A 22,832-nucleotide genomic window follows, 5' to 3' on the forward strand; every position below is an offset into this window, starting at 1 on the left:
TTGGCCAGAGGGACTACAGGCCCCTAAATAACAGTGCTCTAACTAATGGATAAAGTAAAGAAAAGAACTTGATATTCAAACCAGAAAGTCATATTTAGTCCCTGGACCAAGTGAGAATTTATACACCATATCTGGAATTAACTTTGCATAGGAGGTAACAGAGGATAACCAAGAGGCCTCAAACCCAATGGTGAGTTAGGGGGCTGTTTACCCCAAGCATGCAAAGACTTCCCCTGGTGGAATGGACAGATCAGAACAATTTGTTCCAACAGTCATGAAAGTGACAGAAATAAAAACAATGGAGCACTTAGAGATTGGTCAGACATGGAGGAAGCCAAGATTATCCACTGCATCCTAAGCCATTCCCTGTTCTAACTTTTATCTTGCCATTGGATTTCAATAACTCTGGAAAGGAGAGTATGATTGATAATTTTGTGCAATTTTGCCTCGCTTAATCCACTTCACCCCCAAGTCAAGATATCACCCCATGAAGTCATTGGTCCTTGTTGAAAACAAAGAATGAAAAACAACAGATCCCAAGGGTCTATTCTGAGTTACCTTTCTACCGAGATAAGTATGCCTCCCCACATAAAATATAACTAATAAAAATTGATTGTAAATATAGAATTATGATTGAAACAAAGTCAACTAATAGTATTACTGGATTTGATTTAACACATTACAGGAGCATGATATATTAAAAAAATAGGAATAAACTGAATGATGGTAGTGATTCTCATAAGGTCTAAAAATGAAAAACTAGAACAGAAATTTTTCAGTGTTTCCAGCACTGTTCAGGGATGAAGTTACCTTTAATCAGCAGATACAAGTACTTTGGGCCAGAGGGGTCATTGCCAAACAAAATTCCAAGTGTGGCCAGAACCAGATTAAAATGTAATTGGAAAATGTTAAAAAAATACTCAAATAAAAATGCAATATAACATAGATAATGCTAGTTTATGGGTTTTCTAAGTCACTATGTGGCCAAGAGGGATTCATTTCTGTTTGAGGTTTGACACTACTACTTTGGGCTATGTGGCTAAATGCCTCAAGAGAGATACAAAGTGCTATTCAATTGAAGGAAAGGTTACATGTAGGAAGGAATTGGGATAGATTAGATAGGATGGGTACAAAGGGCAGGTCAGGCAGAAGGGTGGCAGTCCTTAAATTCCAGGATAAGGAATTTGGACTTTATCCAGGAGACAAGGAAGAGTTATTGAAAGATTCTGATTAGCAAAATCACTCTCAAAGTCTGAGTGACTAAGTTCCTCAGTCATGTGAGATACTGAGACACAAAATAGTACGGCTTACTCATCGTACATGCAAAGATCCAATGACAATCCCAGGGAGTTTAAATCCGAGAGTTTCTGGGCTCCAGGTCCCCACTACTGTCCATTATAACCTTTATATTGAGATAAGTATGTTACTATTTGGATTGTCTTAATAAAACACCTGGTTATAGGTTTAGAAGTATCCAGATTGTTATGTTACATTTCTGTCACTGGAATAATCAGGGAGGGGACTCTATAGAGCTTGTTTCAATGCAACTGTTCAGCCCAAGGTAAATACTATGGTGATTTAGGATGGAACCTCCTTCATGAGGAAGGATTGTTTCATTCTTTTTATTTGTATAACCAGGGCCACATAAATTCCTTATCTTCTTCCCCAGGGAAGCCCTAAATGTTCTATACCTTTATTAAATACTAAACTATCCAGACACAGAAAGGATTTTACTTTCAGAATATGTCACTTACCTGCTTAGGATAATTCAATGAACTCCTTATTGTCTCTAGAATAAGATATTAACCCTTCTGTTTAGCATTTAAAGTCTTTCACAATCTGGTTCAAATTTATCTTTCCAGACTAATTTCAAATGATTCCCCCTCGTACACTGTACAGCAAACCAAATGACATACTCTTTGTTCTTTGACCAGTTAGGTATCACAGTGGGATAGATTGCTGGCCCTACAGTCAGGAAGATCTGAGTTCAAATTCTACATCAGGCATTTGCTACCTGTGTGACCCTGGGCAAGTCACTCAATTAAGCTCTGCCTGCCTCAGTTTCCTCAAAATGAGGATGATTACAATAGCACCTAATTCCCAAGGCTGTTATGAGGATCAAATGAAGTGATATTTGTACAGTGCTTAGCACAGTGCCTGGTACATAGTAGGTGCTTAATAAAAGCTTTACCCCCTTGCCTTTTCTTTGTCTGTGATATTCCATCTTCCTACCTCTGTTCCTTGGCGTAGGCTACCCCATGTCTGAAATGATCTCTCTCCTCAGCTTCATTTCTTAAAATTCCAAGTACCCTTCAAGACTTAACTACTATATGAGATGATCCCCTAATGGATAGTACTCTCCAACCACTACCCTAAATTATTTTATATCTACTGAGATGTGTATGTAGCCCACGATTCCTAAGAAACTAGAGAATTTTCTGATTTTTCTAGTAGTTAGTATTCCCCACTACTACCCCAAATTTTTGTGTTTACTTACATGTATATGTTGCCCCTCCCCCTTACTGGGGCTATTTTCCAATGGGCACTTGTGCCCATGTTGGAGTGACTGGCTACTCCTCTCAGAGTTCTAGACCTAACCATTTGTGTTGCTATTTTTCTCATGCTGGCTCACAAGCCCCACAAATAAAGCACACTTAACAACAAAGAGCCAGTTGACTCACTGACTTCTTAGCAAAGGCATTTTCCCAAATGACATAGAAAGAACAGAAGTTACAAAGCATTTGCCCCAAAACCTGGATCCCACTCTCCCACTAATACATGAACAATCTATGAAGGAAAGTGAGGCATATGTGTAGGTAATATGTATGGCCAAAGAAACTCTCTGCTCTAGTTCAGATCTTCAAAGTCCTTTCTTCCTCCAGAGGAACTTCTTGAGGTTCTCTGTGGGGTGCAGTTCTTCTGCACAGCTGGACTGGCTTCTTGCAGGGAAAGGGATCTCAGCTGGACGTGTCAATCCACAGCCAGGCTCGTTCAAGCCCAATGATCGCTGTGCTGCAGAGCCGGCTCCTCCCTGGGTTCAGCTGCTGCTTCAGCTGGGCTAGGCAGATTACTCAGCCACCAGGGTCTTCACAGGGAACCTCTGCCTACTGAAGAGGTCAATATTGTAGATTCCCTGAGCTTGCTTTTCAGTGGGCAGCTGCAGTCATCACCACCATGCATCTCAGCGGGGTGTCAACTGTATTCTCTCCATCAAGGGCCTAGGAATTTGCCTTTAGCCTAGAATGAGTGGCAGTCACACCTCTTTGACTCCCTCACAACCTGGCTCTGACATTTGTCATCACCCAGGAGAAAGCGGGAGCAATGTTGCCGGTTCTACTTATCATTGCTTTCCTGTTCAGAGGTGGCTCCCTTTCTGTAAAGAGCTCCACTTTCACTTAGAGTGTTCATTCCAGTTACACTACCCAGACTCTTCTTGGGTCTTATGCAGATGAGTGGTTGGGGACAAAGGTGCTGAAATACTCTCTGCCCTGGGGCAAGTTCATTGTCTTACTGGCCATTTCATATACAATTGACTTATTCAAGTCTCTGATTCTTACTTTAAGCAGTTTCCTGTCTCTGAAAGACCTTCCTCTGTACATTTTCATGTTCATTTTTTGCCCCTTCCAACCTTCAGCTTAGCTAAGTCTCAACAGGGGAGACTATTACATGTACATATTATATCTTCCCAGTAGAATACAAGCTCCTTAAAGGCAGCAACTCTTTTATTTTTAGCATAGAAATGGTTCATATTTATGTCACTGTAGTTGGGTTGATATTTGTTGTACTTTTCCCTCTAGCTAGTTGATTTAATCATGAATACAATGAGATAGATAACAGATAACAAAGAATACATTTTTTTTTAAAGTGCAGACGTCTTCTCACTGTCACCTTTTTATAAAATGTGACAAATTTCTGCAACTGCCTTGTAAGGGATGCTGGACATTGGCTGGGTGAATGTTGACAGTACCCTGGGTGGCCCTTAAAAAACAAGCCTTGTAGTCCTAAGATAATTGGAGGAGTTAGAGTCGGAGAGCAGGTTTGTGGAGTGTGACCCCCAACACAGGGGGAGGGGAGGGAGAGGGAAGAGGTCTAGAAGGTATTTCCTCACCTTTCCCCATTCATTATGTCTTGCAGAATAGTACCCTGAAGGAGATAACATACCACATTCAAAAGGGAACAGTCACAGTTGAGATGCATCCAGTAGGGAGCAAAGATATATTCTCTATGGTGACTGACAGAGAAAAGAGTAGTACTCGATAGGAAGTAGCTTATAAAGTAGCATACATAACCCCTGGCAGCAGAAAAAAAGTAGTCAACCATAGATTCAAGGGAGAATTAGCTTTGGTAACTGGGAGCTGAGCTGTGAAGAGCCGCAGACTCAGGGAGCCAAGGTGTTGTGCCCAAGGTGAGGAAGCACTGTGAAGACACTAAGAGAAGCAGAAGGACACGGGCCCTGCAGGACCAGAGGCATGAATTGTCTCATCCACATCTTCCCTACGTGGGTGCCTCACTACCAGTTTACTCTAAATCTGTGCCTAAGTATATATATTCGTGGAAGACTGCACCCCAGACTTAGGGGCGGAATATTTTGTAGCTAATGTTCTTAATATGTCATTCTAGTAAAGGTTTTTGCTTTGAACTAATTGTACCTGTGGACTGACTATTAAAATCAAGCACGCTGGTAAGGGTTCCTGAGCTATAGTTCTGGTAATGCAGACCCACAGAGAACCTTGGAACCTGAGACAGTAATCAACCTTCCCCTAACCCAACTCACAAATCATGAAAGCAGATTCGGGGAGGGCTCCTGGACAGATTGCTACAAAGTATATTAACGTTTGTAAAGCACTTTCCTGGTGGGCGAGCTAGCTAAATGAATGAATGCATGAACTAATGAAAAAGCACCTAGTGCCTACTATGGGCTGAGCTAAGTGCAGGGATTACAAATGCAAATATCTATATCTCAGTCCTAAAGGAGTTTACTTTCATCTTAACGGAAGGTTAGGTGAAGGGTGGTGACTAGGGAAGGAGGGTTCGGTCTGGGGAGTTCATAGGAATGCCGTGTAATTTGCTTTCAAGCCCTTTACAGAAACAGTGAGAGTGTTGATTTCATTATTGTAGTTCCTAGATCAGGAAGTCAAAATTTTGGAGGGAGGGAGGAGAAGGGGTGTGTGGAGAGGGGCTTGGAAGAGGCTGCTGTTGTTGTTGGTCTTTCGTTCTTGAAGAGGGCAATGACTCGGGAAGTTGACGTCATGACTTGCAAATGAAATGGATTTAAGTGAGACAGGGCTGTGCACCAGCCTTACCCTCTCCTCCAGAGCCATCTGGGTCCAGTGGCAAGATATAGATCAGGAGGACCGACCCCAATACAATGGGAGACCTTGGCTTTTTTAAGCACATGATAAAGGTAGTTGGCCGGATGTGAAGCAAGGTCTGACAGTGCTAAAGGGGTTAGTTGAGTTTGCATTCTCAATAACTCACCAATCAGATCAGCCCATCCCCAGGGACAAAATCCCAAACTGAGCAGGTTAATCTTGAAGGGAACCTGGATTGGGGTGTGGGGGTCGGAAGAGGAAAGTGGAATGTGACTCTAGAGGTCTGGTCAGAGGTGCCGTACAGTAATAAGGAAGGCACAGTTGCTGGACAGATGGCAGTAAGGGTGGATGGATGTGTGATAGGTATTATTTATTATTATTAAACCTATTTTACAGATTGAAGAAAGTAAGGCCTGGCTTGGTCAAATGATTTGTTGAGATATGAAGAAGGATACAAATCTAGGGTCATCCAGGTATTCACCTAACTGGCAGAATTCCAGGAGTACAGGGTGTCCAGAACTAGATTAAAATGTAATTGGGAAGTTTAACAAGAAAAAAAACACAGTACAACAAAGATAGTAATGTTAATGTGTGGTTTCCTAAATCAATATGTGACTGCCTGGCAAGGATTCATTTCTGTTTGAGTTTGTCTCCACTGCACACTATATGTGTGCCCCTAGCACCTAGTGTAGTATCTTGGACCTGGTGTTGTAGAAATACTTGTATTGAATATAGGCTTCAATTGAGCAAAATATATTATTTTGTACTGATATATTATAGGAACTCGGTCAAGATAATAATGATGATATTTATTTTGATATCCATCCTTACGTGGCCATACTTAAAATGTAATGTAAATTATTGGTAAAAGTCCATGCTTTCTTTTCTTTAAAAATAGAAAAGAGATTTACTTTAAAAAATTAAGAAGAAATCAATATGTAGGTATATCGGTAATCAATTCATGAAGAAAAGTTTCAGAAAGAGATGAAAACATTATTCATGGTTCCTTCAACAGTTCAAATGAGTTTGGGTAAGTCATTTCCTTTTAGATGACTCAGTGGATCTACTTGTAAAAGAATGATGAAATGTGTAAGTACTCACTAAGATAAAGGAATTTTAAGTATTTGAATTACAATGTTCATTAACTGCATGAAGACCATCAGAAAAAGCCACTTCGTAGCCGTCATAATCTCACTTATCCAGAGATCATTTATCTGGAACACAATTAAGCACTGAGTGAAAAAAAATTCAGTTCAACAAAGATCTAAATTCTAATTGTGAACATGAAGCCTCTGAACCACCAAACCTGTCATAAAGCCTGGACATTAAAGTTTGTGGGCTTGCTCATTTGAGCACCCTTTCCTCAGAAGATATTCTTAACTGTTAACCATAATTAGTACCATAATCTGGGAAGTGGGACACCTGGGCTGTGGGACCAGGAAGGCAGCAGCTGCTTCCAATAGGCCTAATGAGGGTATCAGCCTCTCTTCCAATCTGAGACAGCTGTAAGTAGTATATAAAAAACCAAGAGAGCAGAAATGGGCATCTAAACTGAGCTAGGCCTTGTATCATGGCTGTAGACCTGAGTGAGTTTGAAGGTGGCAAAGCTAGACTTCTTTGTGGCTCTGGGGACTTTGGCTTTCTCTTTACATCTGCATTTCCCTGTCTTGGGTTTATGCTATATCTCTTAGCCTATGTTACTTCATGTGAGTGAGTGAACAGGTGGCTTGACCTTGTCTGTTGAGCTTTAGTATAGTTCTCTGGAGAAAGTCCTAGTACTTTTCTGGTAGGTCTAGGGACATGAAAAGAATTCCAATCCAAAGAAAGGTGAGTCTGCTCCTCTATTGCCCAGGGAATAGGCTGAAGACTGTGCCTTTAAGTACTTGAGGTAGAATGCAGAAAGCTCTTTGTGATGAGGACTCCTATTTCCCATGACGTTCTGTATCTAGTGTAGGTAATAAGATGAGAACCTTAAGAGTTGGCTAAAACAGAAAGCAACAAGAAGACACAGGCTGTACGTGGCATCATTGGGAAGTCCACTATGTTTGTGAGAGAGACCACAAAGAATACTCGCAGTGTTGAGATTATGGCACTGGACGTATTCAACTGGATCATTTCGACTCAGTCACTGTAAGTTACTGAAGGGGTTTGTTGCATTTTAAAGTATTCTTACATTTGGGGAGTTGGTGACAGCTTTGTAGACCAGCACTCTCCAGAACGGGCGTGTGCACCATATAAGACAATCCACTAGGGTACAGGAAGAAAAGATTAGAATCTCTATAGATATTTTATCTGAAAAATAAGAGAAATTAAAACTAACTAGTATTTAATGTGAGTTGACTGCCATTTTCATTTGATCAGACTATGAGGTATCACCTAAGGTGGCTAGGTGGCTCAGAGGATAGAACACTGGGTCTGGAGTCAGGAAGACCTGAGTTCAGATCCAGCCTCAGAGACTTAATAAGCTATGTGACTTAGGGCAAGTCACAACCTCTGTTTGCCTCACGTTCTTTATCTAGAAAATAATCGCAGAAATAGCACCTACCTTCCAGAGTTCTTAAGAGCATCAAACGACAATACCTGGAAAGTACTTAGCACAGGATCTGGCATGCAGTAAGTACTATAGAAATGCCAGCTATTAAAGTAAATGAGGTGTATAAGGTGAGGAAAGAATGTGAGTTCCATAATGTTGAGGCAGTGACTGAAGTGCCTTCACTTGTTTGTTACTTTCAACATTGATACATGTATTGTATTTAACATGTCCCAAGTTAAGGAGATAGCCAGATTTTACTAAACTAAGCCTAATTACGTGGACAAGTGGCTTAAAAGATTCCTACAAAGAAACCTTGGGTTGAAAAGAATATTGATAATGTGAACAAGAAAAGGATAAAGATGACACTTTTGCCTCTAATACTAACCTTTTCTCCCCATGGTAAAATCCATGATTATCTATCTAATCAGACTTGACAAGTCAGTGAAAAAAACCTTTAAAATTATCAAGGATTTTAAATGTGGATTTAGTCTACTATCCTTAATGATGAACTTCATCACAAGTGTATGTGGCATTGGAGATATTAACTAATGCAAATATAAAGCTATCATGGCTAGCAAGACATTTAAAAATTAAACTTTTATTGCATTCCCCCACACTCCCAAAAAACAGAGGTGAGTCACCTATAAAAACTCTCATATCTATACACTTCAAAATTATGGAAAAATATTTTTTTACCTGTTTAAGGATCTTCCAAAGAGGCTCTTTGGCTTTTGAACCCATTTGTTAAATATAAAAATGCAATACCTTCTGGTTAGTTTGCAAGAACTGTGACAGCAGGAATGAACAAATGAATAGCAGAATTTCAACAACAAAAATGTGTGGGCAATTGGGGGATGGGATTGAAAAATGAAGATCATGATTTATTAAGGGCAGTCAATGATGCATTACCATTTGGATTTATGTAACTTTGTGGGCATCTGCTTCATCTACGACTGTCATTAAAACCAAGTATCAAAATAAACTTAATTAATATAATAAATATAATTAATAAAAATAAATAAACTTAGGAGAAGAATCCCAGTAGCAATGTCAAACCAAGTTTTGAAAAAGTTATGGGGCCTTCATTTGGGGAATGGCTAAATAAGTTGTGGGATATGTTTATGCTGGAATACCATTATTCTACAAAAAATAATGAGCAGAATGCCTTCAGAAAAACCTGGAGAGACTTACATGAACTGATGCAAAGTGAAGTGAGTAGAGCCAGGAGAACACTGTACACAGTAATAGCAATGTTGTACAATGATCAGTTGTGAACAACTTGCTATTCCCAGCAACACAAAGATCCAAAACAATTCTGAAGGTCCTATGAAGAAAAATGTTATCCATCTCCAAAGAAAGAACTGATGAAATCTGAATACAAATCAAAGTATACTATTTTTTACTTTATTTTTCTTGGGGTTTCTTGTCTGTGTTTTATTTCACGACATGACTAATATGGAAATGTGTTTTGTATGACTGCACATGTATAACCTTTATCAAATTGTTTACCTCCTCAATGATGGGAGAGGAGAGGGAAGATGGGAGAGAATTTGGAATTCAAAATTGTAAAAAATAAAGTTAATATTATTTTTACATGTAACTGGGAAAGAAATAGAATGTTAAAATTCAAAAAAGTAATGGGGCCTATTCAATCGCATTACTCTCATTTAAAATATGAATAGATTGCCCTTTTTTAGTGAGACCAAAAGATTTTTGTATTTTAAAGAAAAATTTAAAATTTTAAATATTTAAATATTTTTTACCTTTTCCCATTAATTTCTGAGGCTTTATGTATCTTTTATAATGTACACCATAGTACAGTAGGATGTCTATAATTTATAAGTGTATATGCAATGCGGGATGTATATACAAAGTTTGGAGACTGCTGTTCTAGGCTGTACCCAAGGGGAAGTCTTCCCACTTATCTGATTATGGCTACAAATCCTGTGAAATAGACAAATCCCTTGGAAGTCATATTGGGTCCTTGTGCCATGTGAGTTGAGGCATAAAGACTCAAAGCATATCTAATAAGAATAACTTAGGATATGGGTCAGATGCTGTGCTAAGCACTAGATTAAGCAAAGAGGTCTCTATACTTCAATATTCCCTAAGACATTACTGTTATTGCCTTATACAAGGACTGAACAGTCACAATCATGACTCTGAGTCATCATCATAAAAAGGTAAAATAATTAACATACCTTTCTGAAGTCACCTGGGCAAACTAGGTGTTTTAGTGGACAGATGGCCATGTATAGAATCAAAAGGACCTGAGTTCAAATGTGACCTCAGACACTCACTAGCTGTGTGACTCTGGGCAAGTCACTTAACCTCTGTTTGCTTAATCCACTGGAGAAGGAAATGGCAAACCACTCCAGTACCTTTGTCAAGAAAATACCACAGAGATCACGAAGAGTCAGACATGACGGAACAACTGAATTTGGGGAAACTAGATCCAACAGATGAGCAGCCCAAGTGATTCCCTAGTATCATGGAGATACTAAAAGACCTTTAGAATAGCATTTAGGATCTCTATGGAGGAATTATGGAAAAGACATGCACAAGGAAGTCACAAGAAAAGAAGGTTGTAATCTGTATCAATGGAGGAAATCTGCATGGATAAAATCGTGGCTGCACCAGAATTTAATTGCTAATAACTTTCTGGTGTCTAAGAAACTTACTTGAAATAATTTATTTCTCAGGATCCCAAAAATTAAATGTTCCCATGCAAAATATTCCAGGAATTTAGTTCCATTTCTAGGGAAGAAAAGTTGGAGGGTGAAGAAAAGAGAATACAAAACTTCTTCCACTGCAGGTCCAAATTAACTCTGGCCACTCCTTTGCTTTTCTCTCACTATTTACTGTTCCCTCTATACTTCAGTTCATAAAATCATATATTTAGATCTGGAAGGAACCTCAGATCATCTAGTCCAGAGATTCTCTAAGTGGACTATACTGCCCCTAGGGGACACACTGGAACAATGGGGCAGGTGGAAAGTGGGGGTGGTAGTAGCCTTGGGTGCAATTTGGGGGTTGTTGATAAAAATAAAGGGGAGGTGGAAGCATAAGAAAAGAAAAAAATTTTGAAAAATTGTTCATACATGTTTCATCTGTTGTACAAGAGTTAAAGTGGTGATTATATTATTTTCCAAGTAAACACACAAAATGCAAGTTATAACCAATCAATGTCAAGTCCTCCAACAGGTCTGAATAGGCAAGTGCTGGCAGGAGTGCTGGCAGGAAGTCCAACATGCACTGGCAGGAATATGTGAATGTAATGACTGGTTTACAATATGATATTATGTGTTCACATGACACAATATTGCATCATCAAAATTTCAATGCAGAAAAAATTCACAAATATACAATAAATTATTAAATTTAAGATGCATTATTTTTTTAAGAACATTTTTTTTTTTTGAGATGACAAAAATTTCCAAAAACACACTAAATGGTTAAAGAAAATAGATTTCCAAGAGGGCACTGAGTAATTTTTTTTAAAGGGAGTGGTAGACCAAATAGATTTGGGAACCTCTGATCTAGTCCAATTTTAGAAAAACTGAGACCCTGAGAAAGAATTGGAGGTGGGATTTAATTCTGGGTCCTTTGACTCTAGAATTGGGTTTTCTTTTCTACAACACAGTTATAACTAATGTAAATCTTTATTCCTGGTAGATTTTTTCCTTGCATACAATGTAAATATTTTAACTCAAAATATTTGTATGCCACTTAGTTATTGATATAATCCTCTTCTGTTGTCTACATATTCATGACCTCTTCATTCAGATCATAAAACCCTAGTTAGTATGCCTTTTAATTGGCTCTGCATGGTGTTGAACTCTGTATTAAGTAAAAATTGTTAATTTTTTTAATGACTGAAAACAACCAGTCTGAAAGGAAAATAGTTTTCTAGTAATGTTCTTACACTGGTTAAGACCTTGTCTGAAGACACTTTCAGTAGTGGAGTTCTAATAGAACAAGTCTGGGACTAGCAGTCTTCAGAGATTTGGGCTGTAGTCTGAACTGCCACTAACTAGACCCTGGGTCAAGTCCCTTTACGTCTGAGGTTCTGTTCCTAAGCTATGTGTTTGTTTGAAAAGCCATCCTGTACAGAGGCAGACTTCTATTCATAAGTTGTACTAAATGTCTTCTAAGGTCTATTCCAAGTTTAAATGCTAGTATAAACTAGTGAAAAAAATAGGAAGAAAAAGACTGGCATGTAGAGCCAACATACAACCAAAAAGTTACCCTGAGGGGTTGTTCAGTTGTGTCCAACTCTTTGTGACCTCATTTGGGGTTTTCTTAGCAAAGATATTGGAATGGTTTGCCTTTTCCTTCTCTAGCTCATTTTACAGATGAGGAACAAACAGAGGTAAGTGACTTGCCCAAAGTCACACAGCTAGTAAGTGTCTAAGGTCAGATTTGAACTCAGGAGGATGAGTTCTCCTCACTCTAGATCTGGTGTTCTATCCCCTGAGCCACCTAGCTGCCCTGAGAGGAGAAGACAGCAAACAATTGTGTGAACCCAGGCTTTCACTTAATGACAACTTCTTTCTTAGTCCCCTTCAGAAGGCCCTGTTTAGTAAGATAATGAATCCTTATGTCTCTAAACCATGTTAAAAATTAAGGCTAAATCTCCAACTTTAGTCCATCACATAAACTAGAATTTTTTTAAAAGAGAATTTCTCATCATGTAGCAAGGGAATATGGAAGAAGGCGTGAGAAAGAGCTTCTCAGAAATTTTATTTCACCTGTATGTGAAAACACTTCAGAATGGAAAAAAGTCAGGTTTGACACTCTGAAAGAGATTAGCACTTTGCCTGGAAAAAAGAAATTGGGCAAAATCACTCAAGCTAAAAGAAACTTGAATTTGTATAGAGACAGACTTATGAATAAAGATTTTTTTAAATAGAGCAACCTTTTTTTTTAAAACCACTTCATCTACCTCCATGCAAGTCATGACTAATAAAAGAAGTTAAAAGGCAACAATCTGTCTTGCATAAATTTTCTCACCTAGGTTAAGTGAATAGCAATTTTCAAGCCTAGATACAGAACTTGGAGGGAAGATGCTGTCGGCTTTCTTTTGGTTTTGCCATCAATGTGGTAGCAAAGGGTGAGTAGGAAGCATCAATTAACATCCAAATTTCCCGTTTTTGGGACCTACTATACTTAAGACTGTAATGTTGAATAAAGTCTCTTTTCTTTGACCTTACATGTAAAGGTAAAAACCACTGGTCTTGCTTTTCTAAGATAAAAATTCTCTCAAAGTTATTCTTAAGACAACCCTATTAATTGCTTTAAAAAAATTTTTCTCACTGTTACATGAATTTTTTTTGTTATTCCTGTGACTGTTTATACAGGATGGCTTTTCAAACAAAAAAATTTCAGGGCACAGTGCATCAACACCATCTGTTGAAGCTTCTTCACTCATTAATATGGGTTGGTCAATTGGGTGGATAATAGAGATCTGAGGAGTATCTGGGGTTTAAATATTTTGGGATCAAATAAATTGGGTTAAATTTGTTTTATTTGTGTACATCAAGAGTATGCAAAAGGCTCTTTCATGAAACTACAATGCAGGGAAATGCAGAAACATGTCCTTCCTAAATGCCTCAATGGAAAGGTTCCAGAATAACAGATTGAAGGAGCCAGTTATTTAAAACAGTTTTGTACAGATTACAAACTGACACATAGCAGCACTTTAAGATTTATAAAGCACCTTACATATATTCTCACTTAACTGTCACAACAACTCTTTAAGAAAGGTGCTATGTACATTAACCTTGAAAACTCCATTTCTCCATGTGTAAAATAGGACTTGCCTAAGATTCTACTTTCTAAAGATGCTACGGTCTTACTTCACTCAAGTGCAGAGCCCATTCTGTTGTGCTTGTTCTCTAATAGTGTTCAGTAACAATTTATGATAGAGTATTTTAATGTGATCTTTATTCCTTCTATGGAATAAAGAATATATGCTAGGACTTGGTACTTAGCTTCAAAATAAATTTATGGACTCCAAAGTAGCTCAACGTAGGGTTTTTTTCTTTGTTACTCTTCCTGTCCTTAATGAAAGCCACTACTATTCTCACACATGTGGCTTTATCCTATTGTGCTACAAGAAGCTTGACTAATATCTCAGAGCACAATAAAGCCAGGTAAGGCAGTGGGTTGTTTGTACAAAGAGTAAGGGAAACATGAAGTGAAAAGTCAGTTGTCTTCCTCTTCCACACTATAAATAAAAAGCTCACCATGATTATTTATTGTTCTGAAGCTTTGTTGATGTTCTTAACTCATCTTTTCTTTTTTTCAACACCATTATTCTCTTGTAGGGGTAGCATAAGGTAGACAGCTCCAGAATCAGAAAGATCTGGTTTCAAGGCTTCCTTCTCTACCCATTGTCTACGTGGCTATAACCAAGACAAAACCTCCCAATCCTCAGTCTAGAAAACTCTCTGAAACTATCATTTGCAGGGAAGTACTGACTTGTTTCTTCATTTGGGAATTCCCTATATTGATGAAATCACAGGTCTAGTCTCTATCACCATATGAAACACTCAGTCACCGAAAAATTAAAATTGTACATGAATTCCATAAGGCAACAAAGAGAAGCATAGTGAGTGCAAATAGGTGGCAACGTATTACCATTGATAACTTGCAGACAAAACGTCGTATAAAACCTTCCAGGACATGATCAGAAAAGAGGATGGCCCCAAAACAGAGCAAGAGGGATAGCAGACAATTCTAGTGCTGAGCTGGCATTCACAAAATGCTAAGACCAGGATTATATGGTATGTTAGGTTCATACTCTATGGAGGAATTAAGAGAGCATTTACACAAGAATCACATAGAATGAGAAGACACAGATCTATTATCAATGATATTCCAGATCCACTGAAATATTAAAGTAGTATGTTCTTACATATATCTAAATCAGCTTGATAGTCTTCCCCTAAAGCTCAAAGAAGGAACTTGAGAGGTCATTTAGTCCAACACCTCAATTTACAAATGAAGAACTGAGGTTTTAAGAGCAGAATCTTACCTTCTGTAAATTACCCTCTGGGTAGGTCTGCTGACTGAGATAGTTTAGCTGAATTCTCTGAATAATTTTCATTTCTCAATTCAATATTTTAGCAACTGGATGCTGTTTCTGAGATTATCCAAACAAATTTTGCTTTGAGGGGTGAAGGTATTTCAATAACTCTGATACAATTTATCAAAAGATGACACAAATTAAAAGTAGTGGCCATAACTAATGCTCGGAAGAAAACTGGGGTAAGGGAGGTCTATAAATGTAGGAAACTGGGGTATTTGAGAAAACTAGATCCATATATTTTGTCACATGAGCATTTCCTGAAGGAAAGGGGGAAAGATATCATCATAGTCCTTCCCTACAACTTAGGCTTCTTTTTTTTCTGAAATGTAATAAATTCAGCATGTTACTTCCAAAAGCCAATCTATGTTGCTTGTCCTTGTTTCCCTCTGATAGTCTTTCTGTTCTTATCTGTGTTGTTATCTAAATGCTCCATTGATCCCTTCTTTTTTCATTATTATCAAGTTTCCTTTCCTTAACCCCTACCCAATAAATTTTTAAATCCTCCCTCATAATAGGTTAACATAGTCACTTGAAAAGAAGTCATGTATTGGCTATAACCAAAAGTGTATATATCATTTTGTACCTGTATTCCATCAATTCTGTCAAACACATGCATCATCTTTAGTTCTCAGGAGTCCATCGATTACGACATTGATCAGAGTTCTTAAATATTTCAAAGTTGCTCTTCTTTATAATATTGTATTCATTGTATTAATCATTTTCCTGTTTTTATTCACTTTGTATCATTTCATATGAATCTTCCTAATTTCTTTGAATTCATCCCTTTCATAGTTTTTGTCATAATACTATTCCATTTCACCTACCTTAATTTGTTTAGTAATTCCCCAATTCATGAGCACCCCCTTAGTTTCCAGTTCTTCGTTTTATCAAAAAGTGCTATTATGAATCTTTTTGTCCATAAGCTCTTCTTTATTTATATCTTTTTGCTTAGTAGTGATATTGATGGGTCAAGAAGAATGCAATTTAATGATTTGTTGGATATAGTTCCAAATTTCTTTCTAGAGTGGCTGGCCCAGTGATACCTCTACTAGTTTTATACCCCAGAGAGATCAAACAAATAGTAACAGCACCCATACGTATGAAAATATTTGCAGCATCTTTTGCTGTTGTTGTTGTAGCAAAGAGCTTGAAATAAAGTAGGTGCTTATCAAATGGGGAATGGCTGAACAAATTATGATATATGAATGTGATAAAATATTGTGTCAAAAGAATGATTTCAGAAAAATATGGAGATATTTGTATGAACTGAGCACAACCAGGAGAATAATTTATATGGTAACAGTAGCATTGTGAAGAAAAACAACACCGTAAGCCTTATGAACTCTGTTCGATAGAATTACCAACAAGCCCTCCAGAGGACTGATGAAGCACGCTACCTACCTCCCACTTCCTGACAGAAAGGTGATGGACACAAGGAGCAAAATTAGACATGCATTTTTGAATGTGGCAAATGTTTGGATTTGTTTTGCTTGATTATGCTTATTTGCTATAAAGATTGCTTTCTTTGTTGGGTGGAGAAAGCAAAGAGAGGATAGCTAATTATGATGTTGCCCCTTCCCACCCAAAAAAGAAAAGCAAAAAGGATCATTTAAACATTTTTTAAAATGCATAAAAGAAAACAGAAGGAATTTCGGAAGGAAATGGACTAACAAGATAGTTATAAAATTAATATGTTGACTTTATGCTTTCACAAAGCAAGCTTTATATACGAGATTGGTAGTTTCATAAATTAATGAACAAGTATTTATTAAACATTACTAAGTGCTGAGAATACAAAAATACATACTCGCTGCCCCACTAAAGTGGGGAGAGAATATTTTAAAAATTGTACATACAGGATATAGACAGGTAAAAGAATGTAAAGAGCAGAGAGATGGAGTGTTGAGTGCAAGGAGCAGCAAGTAGGCCAATGCTGCTAAATCATGGAATATATAGGTAAGAGAGTAAAGTGCAAGAAGACTAGAAAAATAGGAATGGACCAGATTACAAGGAGTTTTAAAAACCAAATGGAGAATTTTTTTAAATTTGATGCTGGAGGTAATAGAGTCGCAGGAGTTGATTGAATAAGGGAGGTAAAATGGGCAGGTCTATGCTTCGGAAAATCACTTTGGCAGTTGAAGAATGGATTGCAATGGGGAAGACTTGTGGCAGTTACCAACCAGAAAGTTAGGAGAGGAGCACTTGTACCAGCTGGTGGAAAGAAGGGAACATAAATGAGATGTTAAGGTAGTGACAAGACATAGCAATGGATTTAACATACAGACTGAGTACAAGAGGGAAGTCACAGATTATACCTAGGCTTCAGTTGTGGGTAACTTAGAAGACAGTAGGTACCCTTGACAATAAAAAAAAAATATTAGAGAGATTTTGGAAGGAAAGAAAATGAATTCCCTTTTTGGACATGTTACATTTGAGCTATCAGTGGGATTTTCTAGTTGTCCAAGAAGCCCTTGGTAATGTGAGACTGGAGTTCAGGAGGCAGAGTAGGTCTGGATATATAGATCTAGGAATCCTCTGCACTGAGAAAGTTGAACTCTTGGGAGCTAATTAGATCACCAAATGTGATGGTATAGTGAGCTATCAGTTTTTTCTGTTCTACTTCGTATATTGAACATTGTGTTTTTTTGTGTTCTTTAAAATCAGGATAAAAAATTTAAAAAGAATGGATACTCAAAATCTCAGTCCCACCAACAGTAAATGAGTATGCCCATCTTTCCATATTCCATCCCCCCCCAAAATTACAATTTTGCTTTTTTTGTCATCTTTTCCATTCAGAGGTAGAACATGAGAGTTGTTTTACTTTTCATTTCTCTTATTAATAATTTAGAACATTTTTTCATATTACTTTTTATATCAAGTGTTTCTTCTTTTGAGAACTGTTTATATCCTTTAATCATTAACTACTGGGGAAATTTTCTTATTCTTATATATTTGAATTAGTTCCCTATATATGTCAGACATCAAACCTTTATAAAAGAAACTTGTTGCAAAGATTCTTCTCATATGACTTCCTTTCTGATTTTAGCAGCATTGATTTTATGAAAAAGCTTTTCAATTTTGTGTAATTAAAATTGTCCATTTTTTCTCCCACCCCTTGTTTAGCCATAAATCTTTACTTTATTTATGGGTATGAAAGGTATCACCTTCTATTCTCTTCTAATTTGTTTGTGATATGATCTTTTATCTATGTCATGTTTAGATTTGGAATTCATTGTGGTACATGACATGATATATGGGTCTAAAACTAATTTCTGCCAGATTGCTTTCTAGCAATTTTTGTTACTTAGTGAATCCTTATCCTACTAGTTCTGAGTCCTTGGGTTTATCAAGTATTATGTTACTATCTTCATTTGTTTTTGACTCTCAAGCTACAGATTTGCTCCACTGTTCTTTGCTTTGTAGAATGGTTACTGGTACTACTAGGCCTCATTTCTTCTTTTCTTTTTAGGAAGGGGAGAGGGAACTTTCAGCAGTAATAATTTTTATTGATACTGCTTCCCAAAAGAAGAGAGAACACATGACCCAAGACCAATACATAAACAAAATTAAAGATAGCAGCTTGGTGGGTTTTGTAGGATGAACCAGAGGTAGCACCTCAGGATTTTTCCCCTTTTCCATTTTCACCTAATATGAGACAACCATCCCTAGGGATGGAGCTGAGGATGTTGACTGGAAAGAAAGCCACCTTAGAAGGGAGTAGGTGGGAAGGAGGGACACTTCCCATATAAGTTTGAGACAACCCACAGGAAGTAGTTAACCTTCCACTTATCAACTTTTCACCTTCTATCCCACATGATGCTACTAGAAGTGATACTATTGGGTCAAAGTATATGTGCAGGACAGTTCCAAATAGATTTTTAGAATGGTTAAACCAATTTGTAGCCCCAACATGGAACTGCCATACCTGTTTTCTCACAATGATTATTGTTTTTCTTTGTTGTCATCTTTGCCAATCTGGGTGTAAGATTGCATTTTTCTTATTAGTGATTTGGATAATTTTTAATGTGGTTGATGCTTGCTTTTCTTCTTTTGAAAACTGGCTATTCATGTTCTTTAAATTTTTTTTCCTTTTTGTTCAGTAACAAAAATGTATTTTATTTTTCTAGTCCCCTCTCCCACTAAAAAAGAAATCCCTTGTAGCAAATATGTACTGTATAGTCAAGAAAAACAAATTCCCACATTGACTATGTCCAAAAAACACCTGTCTTTGCCTTGAGTCCAAAACCTCTATCAGGAGGTGGATAACAAATTTCATCATGAGTTCTGGACAACTGGGGCTGATCATTGCATTGATTAGAGTTCTTAAGTCTTTTGAAGATGTTCATCTTTACATTGTTATCTCTGCACTTCATTCAATATCACTTTCTTTGAAACCTTCTCCTTTCTAACAGCACAATAGTATTCCATTCCATTGAAATACCATAATTTGTTCAATGATTCCCTAATTGATGGGCATCCTTCGTTTTCTTGTCACTACAAAAAGAACTGCTGTATACATTTTTGTATGGATGGATCCTTTTTCTCTTTAATCTCTTTGAGCTATAGATGTAATAGAGACATTTGGATAAAAGGCCATGTGTAAGGGGCAGCTAGTGTAAGCACAAGCAAGGCGAGATTTTTATTATATTATTTTTGGAGTTCAGTTTCCCAGGCTCAGGCTAAATTGTGAACATCTTAAGGACTGATCTCCTTTGAGCCCTGATAATTCACAGCTGTACTGAGTCACATAGGTTTCGTCCCTACTGGCTCTGAGCCAATCAAGGGCCAAGTCTTTCTGGGAGATTGGCATTTTGCTTTGGGGGGACTTGCTCATGAGAAGAACCTTTTGATTCCCTGGACCAGACTCTGGGTAGCTGTTTGTTAACGGTTGGGGGGAGGGGAAGAAGGAGACAGAGGTAGCTTCCCCTTCCCTTACCCCACACCCCCTGACTACTCAGATGTTGTGCTCTCTCAATCTAGTGCTATATGTAGGTAGTTGTATTATTTTGTTCAGACAGTCGGAGCCCTGTCTGTTGAATCTCTGTGCTAATTTCTCTGCTTGTTCTTTCCATACTCACTTCTTTCTACTTACATCTGTAAAGAAAGTAAGATTGTCAACCCCTTTAAAGTTCTCTTTCCTTTAGAAAAGCAGATCAAAGAACCTGTGTTAGCAGCCCACCCTGTGTGCCAGTATGGTTGCTACTACAGGTAGGTGGCAAAGTGAATAGAGCATCAGCCCTGGAGTCAGGAGGACCTGAGTTCAAATTTGACCACAGACACTAGCTGTGTTACTTTGGGCAAGTTGCTTAACCCCAATTGTCTTGCATTCTCCCCTACAAAAAAAGGTACTTTTAAAAAATATTGAACCATATGTTCAGAAACTTTTTGGGTACAGTTCAAAATTGCTTTCCAGAGTAGCTGGACCAGTTTATAGCTCTACCAACAGTACATTAAAAGTATCTGTTTTCCCATGGCCTCCCCAGCATTTGTCACTTTCCCTTTTCATCATCTTTACCAAGCTGATGGGTATGAGGTGAAACTTCAGAGTTGCTTTAATGTATATTTCTCTTCCTAGTGAGCATTTTTTCATAAGGTTTTTGATAGCTTAGATTTCTTCCTTTGAAAATTACCTGTTTATACATCCTTTGATCATTTATCAATTGCAGAATGGCTCTTATAAATTTGAATCATTTTTCTAAATATCTTGGTAATGAGACCATTATCAAAGACATTTACTGCAAAGATTTTCCCCCAGTTATCTGCTTCCCTTCTAATTTTAGCTGTATTAAATTTGTTTAAGCAAAAACTTTAAAATTTTACTTAATCAAAATTGTCTTATTTTCTATTCATAGATCTAAAAAATTTACCTGCTCCTTGAATTTATGATGGTAACATCTGTCTTTTATGTCTAAGTCATGTACTCATTTGGAGCTTATCTTGTTTTATATTGTGAGAGTGAGAACTTGGTCTGTATCTACTTTCTGCCAGAAGTTCCTTTTTTTGTATTATTTTTCCTTGAGATTCTTGATCCTTTGCTCCTCCAGGTGAATTTTTTTTCCCTAGTCCTATAAAATAATACTTTGGTAGCTTGGTACGACATTGAATAAGTAAACTAATATTGATAGTATTGTGGTTTTTATCATTGGCATAGCCCAATCATGAGTTGTAATATACTCTTCTTATCTATTCCTCATAGATTCCCTCTCTTTAAGGTGCAACTCAGATACCATGTTGTGCATGAAGCCTTTCCTGATCAATCATAATTTCTAGTGCCCTCTCTCTCAAGCTACATTGTACACAATTAATTTGTGTGTATATATCTTTATCCATGTACTTGTCTCCCCATTAGAATGTAAGCTCATTGAAAATAATAATTTTTCATTCTGTGTACTTGTTTCCCCAACTCTTAGCACAGTATCTAGAATGTAGAAAGCACTTAATAAATATTTATTGACTGTTGAATATATCTTCAATTATTATGACCTATATTTATTTCATTAAAGTGGTTTGTAGTTGTATTTATATAATTCCTATGTGTGTCCTGGTAGCTAGACTCCAAAATACTTTTTATCTATCTATCTCTTCTGGGTTTTGTTGGTAACACACAGAAAAGCTGACTTAATTGGGGGTTTTTATGTCTTATGCTGTTGGAGTTATTTCAATTAATCATAGCTGAATCTATAGGGTTTTCTAATTGTAGAGCCCTCTTATCAGCTGCAAAAAAAAGTGATGATTTTGCTTTTTTTGTTGTTTTTTGACCATGCTAATTCTCTCAATTTCTTTTTCTTGTCTGTTGCCAGAGCTAGCATTTTTAGGACAATATCAAATAGTGATAGTGATCATGAACATCTTTACTTAATTCTTGACCTTATTAGAAAGGTCACATTTCTCTATTATGTATAGTATTAGCTCATGATTTTTGACAGTTATTATTGATCATATTAGAGGCTCAATTATTTTTATGTCTTTTTAATGTTTTTAACAGAAATGGTTATTGTCAAAAGCTTTTTCTATATTTATCAACATAATCATGCAATTTTTATTATCAACATGGTTTATTATGTTTAATAGTTTCCTAATAATGAGTCAAATCTGTCTTCTTAATATAAATTTGACCCGGTCACTGTGAGTATAATGAGGGGAGGGGAGTGGCCAAGAGAGTCCAGTTCTTAAAGCATTCACAAAATCACTACCATTCATCTTTCTACTTCCTGTGACCCTTGAAGACATAAGGATTGGGTTGAGTCACCAAATTCTCCTCCCCTATAAGAATTAATACAAGCACTTGATCATTTAGTGCCTGTTAATTGTTCATATTTATTTACCTTTCTGGATTTCTTTTGACTCCTATTTGAAGTCTTTTGACTTCAAATTATCTAGTAGGCTAAGGCCTTTTATCAAGAACACTTGAAAATCCTTTATTTCATTAAAGGACTGTTTTTTCCTCTGTAGGATTATATTTAGTTTTTCAGAGTAAATTTTTTTTGATTATAAGCCTTTTTCTTCTACCTTCTGAAAAATCATATTGCAAGTTTTTTTTTTATGGTAGCTGCTGACAAGGCTTGTATAAGCTTGACTGTGGTTCATTGGTAGTTGAATTCTTTTTCTGTCTGTAGATAATATTTTTTAATTGACCTGGAAACTCTGGATTTTAGCTATGATGTTTCTGGGAGCTTTTATTTTGGGGTTTCTTTCAGATGACTGGTAGATTCTTTTTAGTTTCACATTGTCCTCTAGTTCCAGTAAATATAGACAGCTTTCAGTTATGATTTCTTAAAATATAGTATTCTGCATTTGTTTGTTTGTTTGTTTTGATGGGGCAAGAAGGGAGATAGTTAAATTATCTCCTTGACCAGTCTTCCCAGATAGTTGAATGAGGTGGTCCCAGCCTATT

The sequence above is a fragment of the Notamacropus eugenii genome, chromosome 1 (assembly GCF_028372415.1).
Source record: "Notamacropus eugenii isolate mMacEug1 chromosome 1, mMacEug1.pri_v2, whole genome shotgun sequence".
Lineage (NCBI taxonomy): Eukaryota > Metazoa > Chordata > Mammalia > Diprotodontia > Macropodidae > Notamacropus > Notamacropus eugenii.